The sequence below is a fragment of the Budorcas taxicolor genome, chromosome 12, assembly GCF_023091745.1.
Source record: "Budorcas taxicolor isolate Tak-1 chromosome 12, Takin1.1, whole genome shotgun sequence".
Classification (NCBI taxonomy): Eukaryota; Metazoa; Chordata; class Mammalia; order Artiodactyla; family Bovidae; genus Budorcas; species Budorcas taxicolor.
In genome coordinates, this window is record NC_068921.1 from 5,339,692 (window position 1) to 5,360,075 (window position 20,384).

The window sequence follows — 20,384 nt, forward strand, 5'->3', positions numbered from 1 at the left end:
ATGTCAGCTCCTATACTTCCCCAATAAATGAATGCTAATATCACAGGATTTTTAAGTGAACTATGAGGTCATAAGACACTTCATATCTACTCCATTCAGCACATTTCATAATAAATCTGTATTTTTGCTTTTATTGTCTTCTTAGAACATATAGAAAAGGCCTTCTTGGGTCATGATAGTATTTAACTGGTAGAAAACTAACATTATTTTAGACCAGTGCTCCTCAAACATGACTATGCATGCAGATTGCCAGGAGATTTTGAGAAATGCAAGTTATGACATACTGTTCTAAAATGAGGCCTCAGAGTGACCATTTCTGAGCTGCACCGAGGTTGATATATCACCACACTGCATTTGGAATTCAATGGCTATTGACCTTTTCTTTGAAACTGTTTACTTAAGTACACAGAATTGCATATTACCTCACTTTAAGACAACGTGCTGATATATATGTCAGAAACAACATAGGTAACATCTATAAAGGAGAAACTGGTCATCAATACACTTTTGCCTTTTTCTAATTCTTTCTCTGCATGCTTCATTGCTATTCTTCCTTGAAGCTAGAGAACACCTTAACTAGAATGAATCCATAACAGAAAGTGACATTAATACAGTTAAGTATGAAGCCTTCAGAACACAGACTATTAGCTTGGATTTTGTTGACACTTTCTATCACCTTCTCAAAATATGTGTCAAACAATATTTTGTTCTAAACTTTGATTATCATTGCATAATATTATACCAATTTTACCATTTAACCTCAGATTTATATTTACAAAATATTTTTAATATTGAATCTACTAACTTTTTGGTTCAGGTTGGCACTTGCATTCCTCAAGTCTATTACCTGTCTAACATTTGGGACTCTGAAAAGTCATATTCAATTGTATTAATGGCTGCAACTGTACAAAATTCATATGTACAAACTGTTGTGGTAATCAATGGTTTAGTATACTTCATATCCTTTCCATGCATGAGTGCATGCTCAGTTGTGTCCGACTTTTTGCAACCCCATGGACTGCAGCCCACCAGACTCCTCTGTCCTTGGAAGTTTCCAGGCAAGAATATTGGAGTAGGTTGCCATTTTCTACTCCAGTCCTTTCCATAGTTACATACAATGTATTGGAGACTGCCTGACTCCTGCAATAATATTTGCTAATAATCAGATAGTATATCATCTATGCTAACAGGATCAACAGATACTGCATCAAAATAATTGCTGATACTAAAGAAAGCCAAGAAGTGTTATATATACACTCAGAAAAATATGGATTATGGAGTAGTGCAGAAAGCAAATTATATGAACTCACATACTGATTGTAATTGCTAGTCCTTCAACAATTCAACCATCATCTTAATACTTAGGAAAGGATAAAAATAGCAAAGGCAAACATCCATGCAAATAACTCTTCTTTCTTCCCTGTCCTCAATTTATCTTTTTCATTGCATTTGGAGCCCTAAGTAAAACCTCATCCTTGTTCAGTATGCTAAGATCTTTTTAACATGGAATAGAAGAGTATGATTGTAACAAAATACAGGAACACACAATGACAACTGTGATCCTGGCCATGATCACTTTAAATTAAATGACCCCGGGAAACCAAAACACTGTCTACAGTACATCCAAGTAATTTCTTGTGAAGACTTCATGCACACATTGCCAGTAAAAGAGAAATGCAGTTTCTCTCCAACTGCTTGCTACAAGCGAACAGATTTCTGTCATCAGATAACAGACCTGAGGCAGTAAAGGTGAATGTTTCAGCTAGGACTGTGGAGGTGTGGGGAAAGACACAGTAAATACAGAAGGGAAACTTCCAAACACTGTTTTCATAGGCAGAAATGATGGAGAGAAGTTACTGATGATTGTAAACAGCATAATAAAAGAAAGTAACATAACCTGAATCAAGAAAATAAATTACAAATTGGAAAAAAAAATTAGAGAATGCTTCTTAAGGTTAGCCAAAACAAAAAAGGAAAGCTTTGTTTTTCTAAAGTGGCAATGTAAAATATTTATACATACAGACACGTGTATCATTTTAATTATATGGAATGATACAAAAGTGAAGTGAAACTTGCTCAGTCATGTCTGACTGCGACTTTCACGGAAAGTCTTGGAATGTACAGTCCATGGAATTCTCCAGGCCAGAATACTGGAGTGCGGAGCCTTTCTCTTATTTCAGAGGATCTTCCTGACTCAGGAATTGAACCAAGGTCTCCTGCATTGCAAGCTGATTCTTTACCAACTGAGCTATCAGGGAAGCCAAAATGATATAAAATAAGTTTGTTTATGTACACCTAAAAAAGAATTCAATTCAAAGATAAAAACACCAACATTACACTACAGGAGAACTAGTCACACTTTATACTGTGTACATGAAACAGATCCATTACTATCACTGGCTATGATCTGTTTTGGATTTTGACATTTTCTATATCCTTATTACAAAAATGGCTCAAGATGTGCCAGAAAAGTAGTCACCTTAGTACTAGGAAAAAAAAAAAAAACCTTAATATTTAATGTTCCATCTAATCTAAGCTCTTTTTTAGCAAGCAAGATATATATTTTTTTTAAATAGCCTTAGATCAAGAAAGGATCAATACAAAGCCTAGTATTTATTTAAGATAGAAGTTCATTTTAATGTTGAATTAACAATATTTTATGCTGAGTTGAGTTGAATGCAGGGAATTTCTTTGTGGTGCATTTTCCTTAAGTTTAATTGCCCAATTAGCTGGGGCTGTCTTGTTCATGGTTAACAGGAACAAGCCAGATCACTTTAGTAAACAGCTCAGTGGTTAGGTCTGGCAGTTTACTCATGTGTAACAAGAAAGCAAATTACCTTGCAGTCTTCAGAAGCAATATCATAGAGGAACTAATATCTAAAAATCTAAAAGCAATGAATATAATGAATATAAAAGATTGAAGTTAAGGCTGCATTATTATTTTACTCACTACTTTGCTTTATTTTCTCAAAGAATGTTACGAAAGAATACACCTCATCTTTATAGGCCACTTAGATGAAAAGTTTTGTGAAAATTGCCACCTCCTATGAAATACAGTGTCATCATACATAAACATTTTTAAACTTTATGAATTTCTGAAGGCAACAGAGAAACTAAGCATTCTAGGACTGCTCCAACTGGGGTGGCTTTTATGCACACTGCAAAGGGACTCATGCATGGCCATGTATTAATTGATAGTTACTGCAGAAACTTTCTCATTGAAGAAACATCACTTGTATAAACAGATTGCATTGAAACAACTTTGGTTGTTTTAACAAACTATGATATCACATCCTTTTTTACAAGCGTGTATTAAAATAAGTAGAGATATTTGCCTTATAGGGCTACAGAAAATGTTTCTATCAGATTTTGCAATATTCCTAAATTTTATACGTGTCCTGGAAGTCTGAAAATGAAGGCAAAAAAAAAAAAAAAAGAAAGAAAAGAAAATGCAAACACATTATATTAAAAACTGGGAAAGTGTACACTTTTTCTTAAGTTGAACTTAATCATAACGAATCAAAAGCTATGAAGCGCAGCAGGTATTTAGTATAACTTTGCTTAATGACTGATTAAGTGGATAAAGTTTTTACTAGTTCAGTTTGAAAGTTCAGATAGAAATAAGAAAGAGATAATGTAAAGTTGTTTGTTTGTTTTTAACATTAATGTACTGCACCAGAACGTAAAGACATGGGATCAATGCTCATACTACCAACACTGAAGGCAAAATAAAATAGTATCAGGGAAAGAAAAGTTCATGCAAAATCTATGAATATATACATGATTTTGAAGCTTGAAGTGTAAAAGAAAATATGATAAGAAAAGGAAAGGTGTCAAATGAAAAGAAGATTGCAGAAGACATTAAGACAAACAATAAGACATTTTTCAAGCATGGAAAGAACAAAAGGTCAGTAACAGAGAGAGTAGAGTTTCTTACAGACGGCCAGAGCAATTTACTGACTGAAAAGACAGGCATTGCTAAAATAAACATCAAATGAGTTCATTGCCTTCCTATTCTCAGAGAGGGCTTGAGGAACAAAATCAGAAATAGACATAAATCTCAGGGGAATAAGGAAAAAAAAAAACCAAAGGAGGACTGCACTGAAACAAGTACTTAAAAATAAAATCAGTTATTTTTTACAAGAAATGAAAATTGCCTGTATCCTTAACAAATGTGTTATCTTATATTTTTTAATTTTAAAACTATAAAGAGTTTTGGAAGCAAAAGTATAGCAGAATTCCACTAGCTTCTTTTCCAAATTTGTGAGGTGACTAAAATTAGGACAATATGGGACAAATAGGATCTCCAATTTGAATTAATTTCCTAGTAAGAAAAACAGCATTTGGAAAGATTAGTAGTAGATTTTAGGGGTCCTCAAATCTATATCAACTGCAGTGAAGAGAAGGTCATCAGATAATTAGGGTTGGGTTTACCATCATTTCTGTTATACAGCAAAAGTAGCACCTGTAAAAAAAAGTCTGTCTCAGTAGAAATGGCTAAACTAAATAGAAAATTCAACTTAAAATAATTATAAAGCATCACAACACTTTCATTAAGAGAAATAAGGCTAGAAAAAAATTCATCTTGTTAGGTCAAGACCCTGGTTCCTACTGCTCAACCTCTTGAATCACTAAGCTGATAATTTAAATGTACAAATTGCCCTTGAGTTAAATAGTGAGAGGTGGCTTTCTAGCACATCCAGGTGTAGAGTTAATGAGCAAAAATGGCTTTCATTAGTGCTCTTTTACAACCAATTAGCATAAAGTAGAGACTGGTGGAGGTGTGCCTTGTAAGAACATAATCAAAACAGGAAGGATTGTTTCAAGTGTAGAAGAAAGACACACATTTGAAGAAGGTATATGGCAAGAAAAATATTTTAGATACTGCTAAATGCTACGCCATCTGATTTATGCTTTTTTGTGATGGATATAGCTACGAAGGGAGAAGGCAATGGCAACCCACTCTAGTATTCTTACCTGGAGAATTCCAGGGACAGGAGAGCCTGGTGGGCTGCCATTGATGGGGTCGCACAGAGTTAGACATGACTGAAGTGACTTAGCAGCAGCAGCAGCATAGCTAAGAAGGGGACCAAAATATTTTCCTTCCAGTCTGTAACTTTGGGTCATATATACATACATATATGCTGGCATGACGGGCTGTTTAATTTTATGTGTCAACTTGTCTGGGCCTGGATGTTTCTGCAAAGGGTTTGGATGATATTAACATTTATATTAGTGAACCTGGGTAAAGCAGATTACTTTCCATCATGTAACTGAGCCTTATCCAATCAGTTGAAGGCTTTAGTGGAACAAAGACTGACCTTTCCTGAGCAAGAAAGAATTCTCACAGCAGATTACTGTGGACTTGAGCTACAAATTCTCCTGAGTCTCCAATCTGCCAGCCTAGTACATCTGTTTTGAATGCAGCAAGTCTCCACAACATGAGCCATTTCCTTAAAATGAATCTCTCAATATATAGAGAGTACATAAACATATACATAATTAGTAGATAGAGAGATGATAGATGATAATGGGTGAATGATGATAGGTAGGCAGATAGATATCCTATTGGCTCTATTATGCTGTAGAACTCTCCTAATATATTAAAATAGATGACAAGATTAAACAAGTGCAACATTACAATTGCACTGTATATTAGTATGAATTTTAAATCTCTTTAAATAACCTGCTGTCGTGCACAGCTGAGGTCCAAATGTGAGTCATGATGATGGGACTTAAGTGAGTTACTCCATTAACTCCTTTCTGTTGAAATGCATTCCAGTTACCTCTTGGTTTAAAAATGAGATTCTTTCCAAAAGTGCAGGCAACTTGAAACCTTTTAAAACCCTAGTCAAGTAAGGTTTTAAAAGAAAGTCTATCCTAGAGAGAAACCAGAGTCAATTTCAAAGAGTGATGAGGATCCCAAGTGAGGAACGAAAGGGATCACACAAAGTGAAAAAATGAAGCGTCCACAACGTGACCAAGTAAGAAGGATTAGCTCTTTGTTCTTTTGACAGTTCTTTTGAAGCTCCAAACCAAATTGATTAATGTAGCTCAACAATTTAGTCTTAAAATGATCCAAAATCAGATATTTCTCCAAAAGGTTTAAAAATAGCTGAAATAGAAACTTGGGGTTCTTCTAGAACAATGATTCTGAAATAGCAAAGTGTACAAAGATTTTCCTTAGGGAGGCTTTAAGTTAGTATATTTTAACTGAGGTCTAAACTGGTAGAATTGCACTCATCTCACACATTAGTAAAGTAATGCTCAAAATTCTCCAAGCCAGGCTTCAGCAATACATGAACCATGAAATTCTAGATGTTCAAGCTGGTTTTAGAAAAGGCAGAGGAACCAGATCAAATTGCCTTCATCTGCTAGATCATTGAAAGAGCAAGAGAGTTCCAGAAAAACATCTATTTCTGCTTTATTGACTGTGCCAAAACCTTTGACTATGTGGATCACAATAAACTGTGGAAAATTCTGAAAGAGATGGGAATACCAGACCACCTAAACTGCCTCTTGAGAAACCTATATGCAGGTCAGGAAACAACAGTTAGAACTGGGCATGGAAAAACAGACTGGTTCCAAATAGGAAAAGGAGTACATCAAGGCTGAATATTGTCACCCTGCTTGTTTAACTTATATGCAGAGTACATCATGAGAAACACTGGACTGGAAGAAACACAAGGTGGAATCAAGATTGCCGGGAGAAATATCAATAACCTCAGATATGCAGATGACACCACCCTTATGGCAGAAAGTGAAGAAGAACTAAAAAGGCTCTTGATGAAAGTGAAAGAGGAGAGTGAAAAAGTTAGCTTAAAGCTCAACATTCAGAAAACTAAGATCATGGCATCTGGTCCCATTACTTCATGGCAACTAGAGGGGGAAATAGTGGAAACAGTGTCAGACTTTATTTTTTGGGCTCCAAAATCATTGCAGATGGTGATTGCAGCCCTGAAATTAAAAGACGCTTACTCCGTGGAAGGAAAGTTATGACCAACCTAAATAACATATTAAAAAGCAGAGACATTACTCTGTCAACAAAAGTCCGTCTAGTCAAGGCTATGGTTTTTCCAGTGGTCATGTATAGATGTGCAAGTTGGACTGTGAAGAAAGCTGAGCACCAAAGAATTGATGCTTTTGAACTGTGGTGTTGGAGAAGACTCTTGAGAGTCCCTTGGACTGCCAGGAGATCCAACCAGTCCATTGTAAAGGAAATCAGTCCTGGGTGTTCATTGGAAGGACTGATGCTGAAGCTGAAACTCCAATACTTTGGCACCTCATGCGAAGAGTTGACTCATTGGAAAAGACTCTGATGCTGGGAGGGATTGGGGGCAGGAGAAGGGGACGACAGAGGATGAGATGGCTGGATGGCATCCCTGACTCGATGGACATGAGTTTGGGTGAACTCCAGGAGTTGGTGATGGACAGGGAGGCCTGGAGTGCTGCAATTCATGGAGTCACAAAGAGTCAGACACGACTGAGCAACTGAACTGAACTGAACTGAAATGAAACTTGCAGAATAAAAAAATGGAGAAATTTCTGCAACTGGTTTTTAATAGTATTTCTTTCCAATATAGAAAAAGCTACTTGAAGAAACTGGATTACTAATATAGATAAATTTTTTTTAATGAAATAAAAAAAGAAAAAATGCTAAAAAATAGAAAATATACAAGCAGCATGTAAAAGTGATACTAAAACTAAAAGATGAAAGAGAATAATTCTGAAGTCTTAGACTTAAAAAAAGAAAGAAAAGTCAAAAAAAAAATGAATAGGCATAAGCCATTACCTTCAATCATGAAGTGGAGAAAAGGTAACAGGATGGTGACTGCAGCCATAAAACTGAAAGACGCTTACTCTTTGGAAGAAAAGTTATGACCAACCTAGATAGCATATTCAAAAGCAGAGATATTACTTTGCCAACTAAATTCCGTCTAGTCAAGGCTATGGTTTTTCCAGTAGTCGTGTATGGATGTGAGAGTTGGACTGTGAAGAAAGCTGAATGCCAAAGAATTGATGCTTTTGAACTGTGATATTGGAGAGGACTCTTGAGAGTCCCTTGGACTGCAAGGAGATCCAACCAGTCCTTTCTGAAGGAGATCAACCCTGGGATTTCTTTGGAAGGAATGATGCTAAAGCTGAAACTCCAGGACTTTGGCCACCTCATGCAAAGAGTTGACTCATTGAAAAAGACTCCAATGCTGGGAGGGATTGCGGGCAGGAGGAGAAGGGGATGACAGAGGATGAGATGGCTGGATGGCATCACTGACTCGATGGACGTGAGTCTGAGTGAACTCCGGGAGATGGTGATGGACAGGGAGGCCTGGCGTGCTGCAATTCATGGGGTCGCAAAGAGTCAGATACAACTGAGTGACTGAACTGAACTGAACTGAACCCTAATATCCACAATGGACTATAATGTGAGGGAGAAAAAAATTTTGATACATGTCATGTTATTTCAACTTTTATTTATTACAAGTAGCTACTATTACCCTAACTAACAAAAGCAGTAAATAAACAGTAAAATACTGAAGAAAATCAAATTAGTGATAACCATACATGATATGGTATTTTCTGTTCTTTTTGTTTACAATAAAGCAAACAAAATTTTAGTTTTAAATAAAGTTAATGATAACATAAATTTGTAATTAAAGTATTCATGAAACAATTATATATACTATTTTGTATTTCAAAATGTATGTTATAGTCTAAGTTGCATTTATTAGAAATAACTGCCTTAGCAGTATTTCAATGTTCAAATAAAACAGGTATAAAGTTGTCATTTAACTCTAAAGTAAGAAAAACTAGCAAACCAAGTTTAAGAACAGAAAGGGAAAGAATAACAATTAGTGTAGAGATTAATACATTTTCAACTTAAAATATACCTGAAGCACATCCCTGAGTAGGAATTTTATATTAAAAATATGGTCAGAATTATAATTAGATAAGGGGAAAAATGTATATACAAATAAAGATAAGAAAGCATATATTAAAAATGGTTATATATTACATGATAAATTTAGGCTAACATTTAAAATTCATAATATTAAAAATTAATTTAGACATTTACAAAAAAACTATAAAACTGAAAAGAGTTTATCACCTATGAAAATATTAAAATGCTAGAAAATTTTTAAAAAGAAGCAGAATCAATGGAGTTTTAAATGAATAAACATTTTCTCGACTGTATTAATTCTTATTTTCTTTACCTCACTCAAAGAAAGCAAAGGCCATAAAGTTTTCAATAAATATGTAAAAACAGTGCAAAAGAATACAGAAATATCTCACTCAGCTTACAGATATTCTAAACAAACTACAACTGAAATCATCCAAAGACACAAACCATGATCACATATAATTTATTCCATGTTTAATTTTATTCCAGAAAAGACATTAGTATAATTCACCATGCTAGTGGGTTAAAGGTGGAGAAACTGTAGGTCCTAAGAAGTGTCAAAAATGCATCTGATATATTTTAAAATCCATTTCCTTTTTTTTTTTTTTACTTTACATTACTGTATTGGTTTTGCCATACATCAGCATGAATCTGCCACAGGTGTACATAAGTTCCCACTCCTGAACCCCCCTCCCACCTCCTTCCCTATACCATCCCTCTGGGTTATCACAGTGCACCAGCCCCAAGCATCCTGTATCCTGCATTGAACCTAGACTGGTGATTCGTTTCTTATATGATATTATACATGTTTCAATGCCATTCTTCCAATTTATCCCGCCCTCTCCCTCTCCCACAGAGTCAAAAAGTCTTCTGTACATCTGCGTCTCCTTTGCTGTCTCACATACAGGGTTATTGTTACCATCTTTCTAAATTCCATATATATGTGTTAGTATACTGTATTGGTGTTTTTCTTTCTGGCCTACTTCACTCTGTATAATCAGCTCCAGTTTCATCCACCTCATTAGAACTGATTCATATCTATTCTTTTTAATGGCTGAGTAATACTCCATTGTGTATATGTACCACAGCTTTCTTATCCATTCATCTGTTGATGGACATCTAGGTATCTAGGTTGCTTACATGTCCTGGCCATTTCCATTTAAAATTGCAATAATGAGTAGAAAATAATTTTAAATTTTGATAGTAAATTAGATGTTAATATTTTGGAAAAAAAGCCAGCAACAGAAATAACAGAGACAAAGAAAGAGGCACTTCAGCTTAGGGTGAAGGTACACTTGGTGTGAAGTTTCACTACCACGGTCTCTAATCAATGACCCTATTGAGTCAATTTGACAATTATAATATTCTGGAGCTGAGATATGTTTACAAATATTTTCTATTTTTCCTGAACCTCTTTTCAATTTCTTTAGATAAAGATTTTACATATGTTATATGTATGTATATATATATATATATATATATATATATATATATATATATATATAAAGAGGAAAATAAACCACAGGAAAATGTCTGTAGCATATTTGTGAAGTGAAAGAGTATACTGTAAAGACTATATATTGTCACTATGCTTATTTAACTTATATGCAGAGTACATCATGCAAAATGCTAGGCTGGATGAATCACAAGCTGGAATCAAGATTGCAGGGAGAAATATCAAAATATCAGATACACAGATGATACCACTGTAATGGCAGAAATTGAAGAGGAACTTAAGAGCCTCTTGATGAAGGTGAAAGAGGAGAGTGAAAAACCTGACTTAAAACTCAACATCCATAAAAGTAAGATCATGGCATCTGGTCCCATGCTTTCATGGCAAATAAGTGCAGGAAAAGTGGAAACAGTGGCAGATTTTGTTTTCTTGGGCACCAAATCACTGTGGATGGTGACTGCAGCCGTGAAATTGAAAGACACTTGCTCCTTGGAAGGAAAGCTATGACAAACTTTAGTCAGTTCAGTCACTCAGTCGTGTCTGATTCTTTGCAACCCTGTGGACTGCAACATGCCGGGCTTCTCTGTCCATCACCAACTCCAGAAGCTTGCTCAAGCTCATGTCCATCAAGTCGGTGATGCCATCCAACCACCTTATCTTCTGCCGCCCCCTTCTCCTCCTGCCTTCAATCTTTCCCAGCATCAGGGTCTTTTCTAATGAGTCAATTCTTTGCCTCAAGTGGCCAAAGTATTGGAGTTTCAGTTTCAGCATTAGTCCTTCCAATGAATATTCAGGACTGATATCCTTGTAAACTGACTGGTTTGATCTCCTTGCAGTCCAACAGACTCTCAAACATCTTCTCCAACACCACAGTTCAAAAGCATCAATTCTTCAGCACTCAACTCTTTTTTTTTTTTTTAGGGTCAAACTCTCAAAAAGCAGAGACATCACTTTTCTGACAAAGGTCAGTATAGTCAAGTGGTGATAACTGTACCATAAAGAAGGCTCAGAGCCAAAAATTTGATGCATTCAAATTGTGGTGCTGGAGAAAACAGTTGAGATTTCCTTGGACAGCAAGGAGATCAAGCCAGTTAATCCTAAAGGAAATCAATCCAGAGTATTCTTTAGAAGGACTGACGCTGAATCTGAAGCTCCAATACCTTGGACAGGGAAACCTGAAATGCTGGGGTCCATGGAGTTGTGAAGAGTCGCACATGACTTGGCAACAGAACATCAGTGACATATTTAGGTATGTATATACACAGAGAAAGAAATATGAGAGAAATGACTAAATACGACTGAGAAAAAATATGTCTGAAAATTATGCTAAAATTTTAATAGTGACCTATATTGCTTATTGTAATTTGGGGTGACATTCTTTATATTTTATACAGTTTCTGGTTAAAATAAACATAATTTTCTTTATAACTAGAAAAGCAATTGAAGCTGATTTAAGTAGAATACATAACCTTTGAGACAGCAATTACTCCTTTGATATTAGACTCTAGTGAAATGTTTTCAAGGAAGATTAAATCTACATTCAAAAACATGTTCATTAAAATATTATTGAAACAAAGGAAAGATTGGAATTAATTTTGAGGTGTTGACCATGTAATTGTTAGCATATGATAACATGGGCAAAGATGATTTTTCCACAGCATATTGTGGTCAAAGAGGGTGTAGATAGGTAGATGACTTGATTTCTTACACAAAACCCACCAGCAATGTAAACGTGGACATTGAGTTTTCTCCATCCCAGATACAATGGCTTAATTTGGACAATTGTATAAGGCAAAGTTTTCTCAACATTGTAGCATCTTTCTGGTTCAGAACATTTTCATTTTGTTCCTAAAATTTAGAAGTTTCACCAGGAAATAGAGAGGAAGTGAAAATAAGACCTCATCTAAGTCTTGCATTCATAGATAAAACAGGAACTAAAATCCTTTGCATAGTTGATCCATTACCTAATCAAAGAAACTGAAACAAGTTTAAAAGAAAAGAAACATGTTCCACCTTGGGGAAATGTCCAAAACTGGGGAAGAAACATGTAGGAATGCCACAGACACAAGCCTGGCACCAACAGTAGGGAGGTTCACTAGACCATTTTCCTCTCAGCCAAACTCAGTTTGGAAATTTCAAATTTCTTAATTAGACTACTCCTCCTTTAAGTCCCCACCCCTTATAATTTATAATCATTAATTAAGTAGAAGTCCATCTCTGAAGAAAAATGAAGGATAGAAATATTGTCAAGTTTCTGAAGACATGAGGTAAATTTGCAAAATTCCAGCCTCAGTTTCTTCTTCTCCAGAGTGGGATGACAGTAGTCCTCATACATTTTGTTTTATGGGAGTTATAATTTATACAGAATATAACAGCCTAACACTGTGTCTGACACATAGTGGTTTCCACAATTCTTTTTAAAATTAATATTAACCTATGGCATGTGCACTGTCACAATCAAGGCCAATTTCATGGGCAGGCAATCTGTGCAGTCACACAGAAAACCACAGTCAGAAAACTCCCATACTTGAATTCATGCTTTTGCTGTTACCAGCTTGAAATTCCTAATAAATTTTTAACAAGAGGCTTCAAATTTTCACTTTGCATTTGGTCTCCCCAGTTATATAGCTGGTATTGTTAAGAAAAGAGAGCCCCTATTATACAGAGTAAAATAAGTCAGAAGGAGAAAAACAAATATATATGGAAGTATATCTATGGAATCCAGAAAGATGGCACTGATAAATCTATTTGCAGGGCAGCAGCGGAGACACAGACTTAGAGAACTGACATGCGGATCCAGTGAGGGAAGGAGAGGGTAAGCCAAATTGAGACAGTAGCACTGAAACACTTGCACTGCCATGTATGAAACAGATAGCCAGTGGGAATTTGCTGCATGACACAGGAAGCTCAAAACCCCTGCTCTGTGACCACCTAAGGAGTGGGATGGAGGGAGGTTGAGGAGGGAGGGGACATAGGTACATCCACGACTGATTCATGGTCATATATGGCAGAAACCAACACAATATTGTAAAGCAATTATCCTCCTATTAAAAAAAAATTTAAAAAGACAGTAAATAAAGTCATTGCATATCACAACAACAAAAAGAATCATTTGACTTTATCAATGCAATTTAATTATTTTGACTAGTCATAGTACTAGTTTATGGATTCTCATTCTTCTATACTCCATGGCTGTTAATGAAACTTATAGCTGCTCTTTTTATTACATAATCTCTCTAGGGTAAGGAAGCATATGATACATACAGAATGCCTTATGGATCCAATCTGATTTCAAAAAGCACAGTCTTCATTTTGATCAAAATGATTTAAAATCCTGAATATTTATGGCAACTTTTGAGAAAGACAATTTATAATTTATTACATGGAGTGATGTATGTTAAAAGCACCTTGTAATCCACACAGTGTTATGCTAAAAATACTTCAGTTACTTAATTAGCCACAACATAAAAAAAAATTTATGCAATTTCAGGTGGCAAAACAGCAAACTTGCAAATTAGACATTATAGGAAGTCACAGTTGTAGAGGCTTCTGCAAAGTCATCAAACTGGATTCTAATTAGTAGCAGAGTCCACTTTCATCACTTGAAAATATCTACTCCTGTTATGTGTGTTTTTATAGAACCCACTTTGTTAAAAGCAGAATTCAGTAAAGGGCAGAACCTCTTATCTGCCTCATTTAAGTTGTAAAGGATCAAGATCAGATTTTTGAATTGGATCTGACAAGAAATTGATGGCAAGTGCAGAAGAGAGGCGTATTTAGTTCTGTTAGAAATCCATAGTGAATGATTTTTAAGGGGCTTCTTTCTAGGTCAGCACTTTCAGTTTTTCAAAGTTCCAGTTAAAATGTGCTGCTAACATTAAGATACTAAATGGTATTAATCTTAACATTTTTCAAATATATTCCATATTTCACAGCTGTGAATTAATGTCTATATCCCAAAAACTTTTTTCAATTCCTCAATGTATATAAATTATAAACAAATGTGATGATATCTGAACAAATAACCTGAGTGACAATAATTCTGGCAATTCCCAGAAATAATCAGCTACTGAAATGAAGTAACAGCTGTTCACTAGCACTGTCATAAAACGTGCTACTCTTTAAAAAGAAGATAATAGATAGATAAAAACACTACTGCACATCTTGAAGCATTTTTTGCCTAGCATGTTTCAGACAAGTAGCAGGAATATTAAAACACTTATGAAGTGACCTTTCAATCCATGCCTACAGAAGCAATCTGAATGGGTTAACCAATGGGATATATGAGGAGGAGTAGAATGCCTGATGTCCACACCTTACATGTGTGGGCTACATTGCTTTAGTTGTGTCTGACTCTTTGTGACCCTATGGACTATAGCCTGCAAGGTTCCTCTGTCCATGATTCTCAAGGCAAGAAGTCTGGAGTGGGTTGCCATGCCATCCTCCAGAGGATCTTCCCAACCCAGGGACTGAACCCGAGTCTCTTGAGTCTCTTGCATTGGCAGGAAAGGGATTTACCACTAGCACCACTAGGAAGCCGCTTACACCTTACAACTGACTCATAACAGATGTTTCTGTATGAAAATTGGCAATTGGGATTGATTCCATTTTTAACATTTATCATATGATTGCTATATGAAAATTGCAATGAAATGCAGTATGAAGATTAAAGTGCTGAGAACAAAATATGAATGAGACATATCAATTATAGAAAGGTTTTTTTTAAAAAAATAAGGCAATATTAAACACAAAAATAACTCAAAATTTGTTGTTGTTGTTCAGTTGCTCAGTCATGACTGAAACTTTGTGACCCCATGGGCTGCAGCACGCCAGGCTCCCCTGTCCTTCACTATCTCCCAGAGTTTGCTCAAATTCATGTCCATTGAACCAGTGATACATTCAACCATCTCATCCTCTGTCATCCCCTTCTCCTCCTGCTTTCAATCTTTCCCAGCATCAGGTTATTTCCTAAGGTGTTGATTAATCACATCAGGTGGCCAAAGCATTGGAGCTTCAACTTCAGCATAAGTCCTTCCAATGTATATTCAGGGTTGATTTCCTTTAGGATTGATTGATTTGATCTCCTTGCAGTCCAACGAACTTCCAAGAGGCTTTTTTATCACCATAATTTGAAAGCATCAATTCTTCAGCGTTCAGCTTTCTTTATGATCCAACTCTCACATCCATACATGACTATTGAAAAAAACCAGAGCCTTAACTAGACAAAATTTGTTGGCAAAGTGATGCTCTACTTTTTAATACTCTGTCTAGGTTTGTTATACCTTTTCTTCCAAGTAGTAAGCATCATTTAATTTTAAGGCTACAGTTATGATTACAAAATTTCCATAGGGCTGGGGAAACTGAGACTCTCAGAGGGCACAAACAAAGCCTTGTGTTCAATAGGACCCAGGGGAAAGGAGCAGTGACCCCCTCAAAAGACTGAGCCAGACTTGCCTGTGAGTGCTTGGGAGTCTCTGGTGGAGGTGTGGATTGACAGTGGCCTGCTGAGGAGTTGCAGACACTGACAGCAGCAGTCCTGGGAGGCACAGTGTGCTGGCATAAGTCCTTTTGAAGAAGGTCACCATTGACCCTGCCATGGTTTGGCCTCAGGTTAAACTATAGGAAGGCAATACAGCCCTACCCCTCAGAAGAAAATAGAAGGATCTTGCCCACCAGAACAAGACCCAGTTTTCCCCACAGTCAGTCCTTCCCATCTGTGGGATAGAGAAGACTTCTGCAGTATTGGAGAAGACTCTTGAATCTCTTGGACTGCAAGGAGATCTAACCAGTCCATCCTAAAGGAAATCAGTCCTGAATATTCATTGGAAGGACTGATGCTGAAGTTGAAGCTTTAATACTTTGGCCACCTAATGAGAAGAACTAACTCCTTGGAAAAGACCCTAATGTTGGGAAAGATTGAAGGCAGAAGAAGGGGATGACAGAGGTTGAGATGATTGGATAGCATCACCAATTCAATGGACATGAGTTTGAGCAAGCTCCAGGAGTTGGTGATGGACAGAGAAGCCTGGCGTGCTGCAGTCCATGGGGTCACATAGAGTCAGACATGACAGAGCTACTGAACTTAGTTCCTCCCATCAAGAATCTTGAGCAAAACTCTTATCCTCATCCATCAGAGGACAAACATAATGAAAATCACAATCACAGAAACTTGACCCAAATAATCACTCACATGGAAATCAAAACAGTAATTTAAAATAGAATAGCATTCTTTGATAGAAATATATATTTATAACTGGATCACTTTGCTGTATACTTGAAGTTAGCACAATATTGCAAATTAAAGCTTCCTTAATATAAGTGGATAATCAATAAATAAATACTCAAAAAAAAAAAAAGAAAAGCATTTTTTATGTAGGTCCTGTGTCGTTTTATTTTTTATTTTTGCTTCCAGTTCCCCGCCCCCTTTCTTTTGACAAGGATATTTCTATATTTCCATTTTTTGTTATTGGTAGTATAAATAAAATTTGATTGCTTTGTACATTTACTTTATATTCAGTCATCTTACTAAATATTTTGTATTCATTCCAACAGATTTTTAAATGAGTTATTGAATGTTATATACATGCAACCATATCAACTCTGAGCAAAAACATTATTTTTCTTATTATTCAATATTGAATTTATCAATTGGTTTTTCACATCTTGTGCATAGTCTGTCCTTGAATAGTCTACTTTCAACAGTTACCATACTGACTACTTCTGTCTTCTATTCTGAATTGAAAAGCAGCATTTTTGTTATTTCTTTAGTGATGTTGTCTTGCTTTTTGTTTTGGTTAAGATTTTCTTATGTCTCCTTAGTTTCCATCTAGTCTTTTTTTTTTTTTCCATCTAGTCTTATTTTCCTTAGTTTTTAAGTTAGTAGTGCTAGCTAAAATATATTTATTTTTGGTTTCTGTTGCCAAATCATGTGGATTTTTCCTTTAGATATGTTGAATTTTTAAGGGATAGTGATTTTTAAAAAATGACTCATTACATGAGGAAAGGAAAGTTGAATCCTTGACTTTCATTGCATGAAAAAGGGCACTCTGAGTGATTTAAGCTGTTAATGTGCATGATAAAAATATAAGAAACCACATATAGAATAATATTTCATAACTATGGAACAAAAATTTACCTATAGAAAACCTATTTTTTAAGATAAATGTTAATAGATATGAACATAGAAAAGAATGAGGATATTGATTTCATGTAGTAGGTGATGACAAAGTTGACAAATATAAAGATAATTGTAATATTAAAAACCAGCAAGAGATCTTTTAGAGAAATAACCTATACATGCATCTGACAGTTCAGCAATCTCAAACTTACTTATGTCCAGGAGAATTATTGATTACTAAATATACATACACAAACATGTTCCTTGTAGGTGTGTCCATGCCAGTTAGAAATTGGGGACAACTTAGTTGTCTATCACTAAGAGAAGAGATAGAAAAAGTGTTGTTGTTGCTTATGGTAAACTACATGGTGATATGTAAAATAGATGGCTAGTAGGAAGTATAACACAGGGAGCTCAGCCTGGCCCTCTGTAACAACCTAGAGGGCTGGACTGGAATGCGGGTGGGAGGGGGGTTCAAGAGAGAGGAGGGATATGTATACTTATGGCTGATTCAGGTTGTTGTATGGCAGAAACCAACACAACATTGTAAAGAAATTATCTTCTAGTTAATTTTTTTAGAATACATAGTAAGAGTTAAATGCCATGAACTAGATGGGTATATGAAATAGATTGGGCTCAAAATCAGAACTGAGTTTTACAAGAAAAGAACACTAAAAGAAATTTATAGAAAAATGCAATTAAAATTCATACATTTAAAACAACACTGTAGGGGACTGCCCCATCTGCCTGCAATGTAAGGAACATGAGTTCAATCACTGGTCCTGGAAGATCCTACATGCGACAAAGTAACTAAGTCTACACACCCTCCTACTGAGCCCAAGCACATTCTCTGCACAAGAAAGGTCACCACAATGAGAAGCTCACACACCACAACCAAGAATAGCCCCACTTGCTACTACAGAAAGCCTGCACACAACAAAGGCCCAAGGCAGCCAAAATAAAATAAATATTCTTAAAAGCAACACTGTATGATTTTTGTAACATACGCTTCAAATATATCACAGATCACAACATACACAGATGATAACATAAAACACAGAAAAGTAAAGCAGGAGGATCTACTTAGCTTGATATCAGGGCTGAGGAGTGAATCTCCTTCTGCAAAGTTTGGGCAGTTTTTTAATAAAATATTTGAGTGCTATTTATTTAGTTATTTGAGGAATTCTTTAAAAATCATTTGTCTTACAGAACTGTCTTAAGAATAGTACAAATAACTCTTGTATCTGCAATCCTCCATTATCCAGAGTCCCCAGTATTTGGGATTTTACTGTATTTGACCTTATCAATCATTCATCAGTCACTCATCAAACCTTTGTATTTTTGTATGTATTTCCTAGGGAGAACACTCTCTCATAAACCACAATACAACCATCAATACAAAAAAAGTAGCATTAGTTTAATACTACAATATGATTTATAGATCCTATTCAAATTTTGCTGATATTTCCAATGGCCTTTATAGATTAGAATCTAACATAAGATCACGAGTGGCATGTAGTTGTCACAACTCTCTAGTCTCCTTCAATCAAGAAGAATTTCTTAGAACTTTCTGGTTTTTCATAACCTTGACTTTTTTTTTAATTTTTATTTTTACTTTATTTTGCTTTACAATACTATATTGGTTTTGCCATACATTGACATGAATCCACCACGGGTGTACATGCATTCCCAAACATGAACCTTGACATTTTTAAAAAAACATTTTTTAATAAACCAGTGATCTTTAGAATGTATCTAAATTTGAGTAGCTCTGCTCTTTTCTCATATTTAGTCAAGTAATGTAACCAAGGTAGGAACACCACCGAAGGGCTGCTGTGTTCTTCTCAGTGTACCACTTTAAGAAGCACACTCAGTAAATGTCAATTTATAATCACTTGATATAAAGGTGTATGTTTGCCAGATCTCTCTGCTACTAAGTGATTATTATTAGTTGGCATTCTATTGAATTGGAGAGCTTAGTATTCTGCACCATTATTTTGTTCATACATTTATTAATTTACTTATTTATTTATATCACTTAAGTGCTATGGGTGAAATGTAGTCTCCTCAAAATTCATGGGCTGCTTTCCTAACCTTTATACCTTAGAATATGACTGTATTTGGAGACAGGATCTATACAGAGGTTAAAATCAGGTCATTTCAGTTGGCCCTAATTCAGTATGACTTATAAGAAGAGGAAATGCGGAAACAATTGAACACAGAAGGAAAAGCATGTGAGGGCATGGGGAAGAGACAGCCATCTACAAACAGAAGAAATGGGCCTGGAGCCTCTATGGTTCTCAAAAGGAACCAACCATGCCCACATCTTGGTCTTGGACTTCAAGTGCTCAGACTGTGAGAGAATAAACGCATGCTCTTTAAGCCATCAAGTTTGTGGTACGTTGTCGTGGAAGCCCTAGCAAACTAATATATCAAGGACTCAAATATGACTAAAATATGTTATCATTTATTTTAACATAAATAAATATTTATGTTTACTTATTTTATTATTTATTTTATGTTATTGTTTATTTATTATTTTAACCCTTACGTTAAATCTCCTATTTCAGATTTCACCAGTCATAGCCTCTTAAAGCTGGGTTTTTTCTTTTTTTTTTTTAAGACATCCTCATTCATTCAGACTCAAAGGACATGAATATGAGTGAAGTCCGGGAGACAGTGAAGGACAGGGAAGTCTGGAGTGCTACAGTCTGCAGGTCTCAAAGAGTCAGACATGGCTTAGCAACTAAACAACAACAGCAACATTCATGGAATACTTAATTTGTGGCACAATAAAGTTTTTCAGGCCCATCTTATATTTTTTTTACTTGGATCTAGAAGTTGTAGTGCTTTCTAGCAGAGAACTTGCTCCAAAACCATCATCAATGCTTACCTATGCACTGGGTTACTGGTAT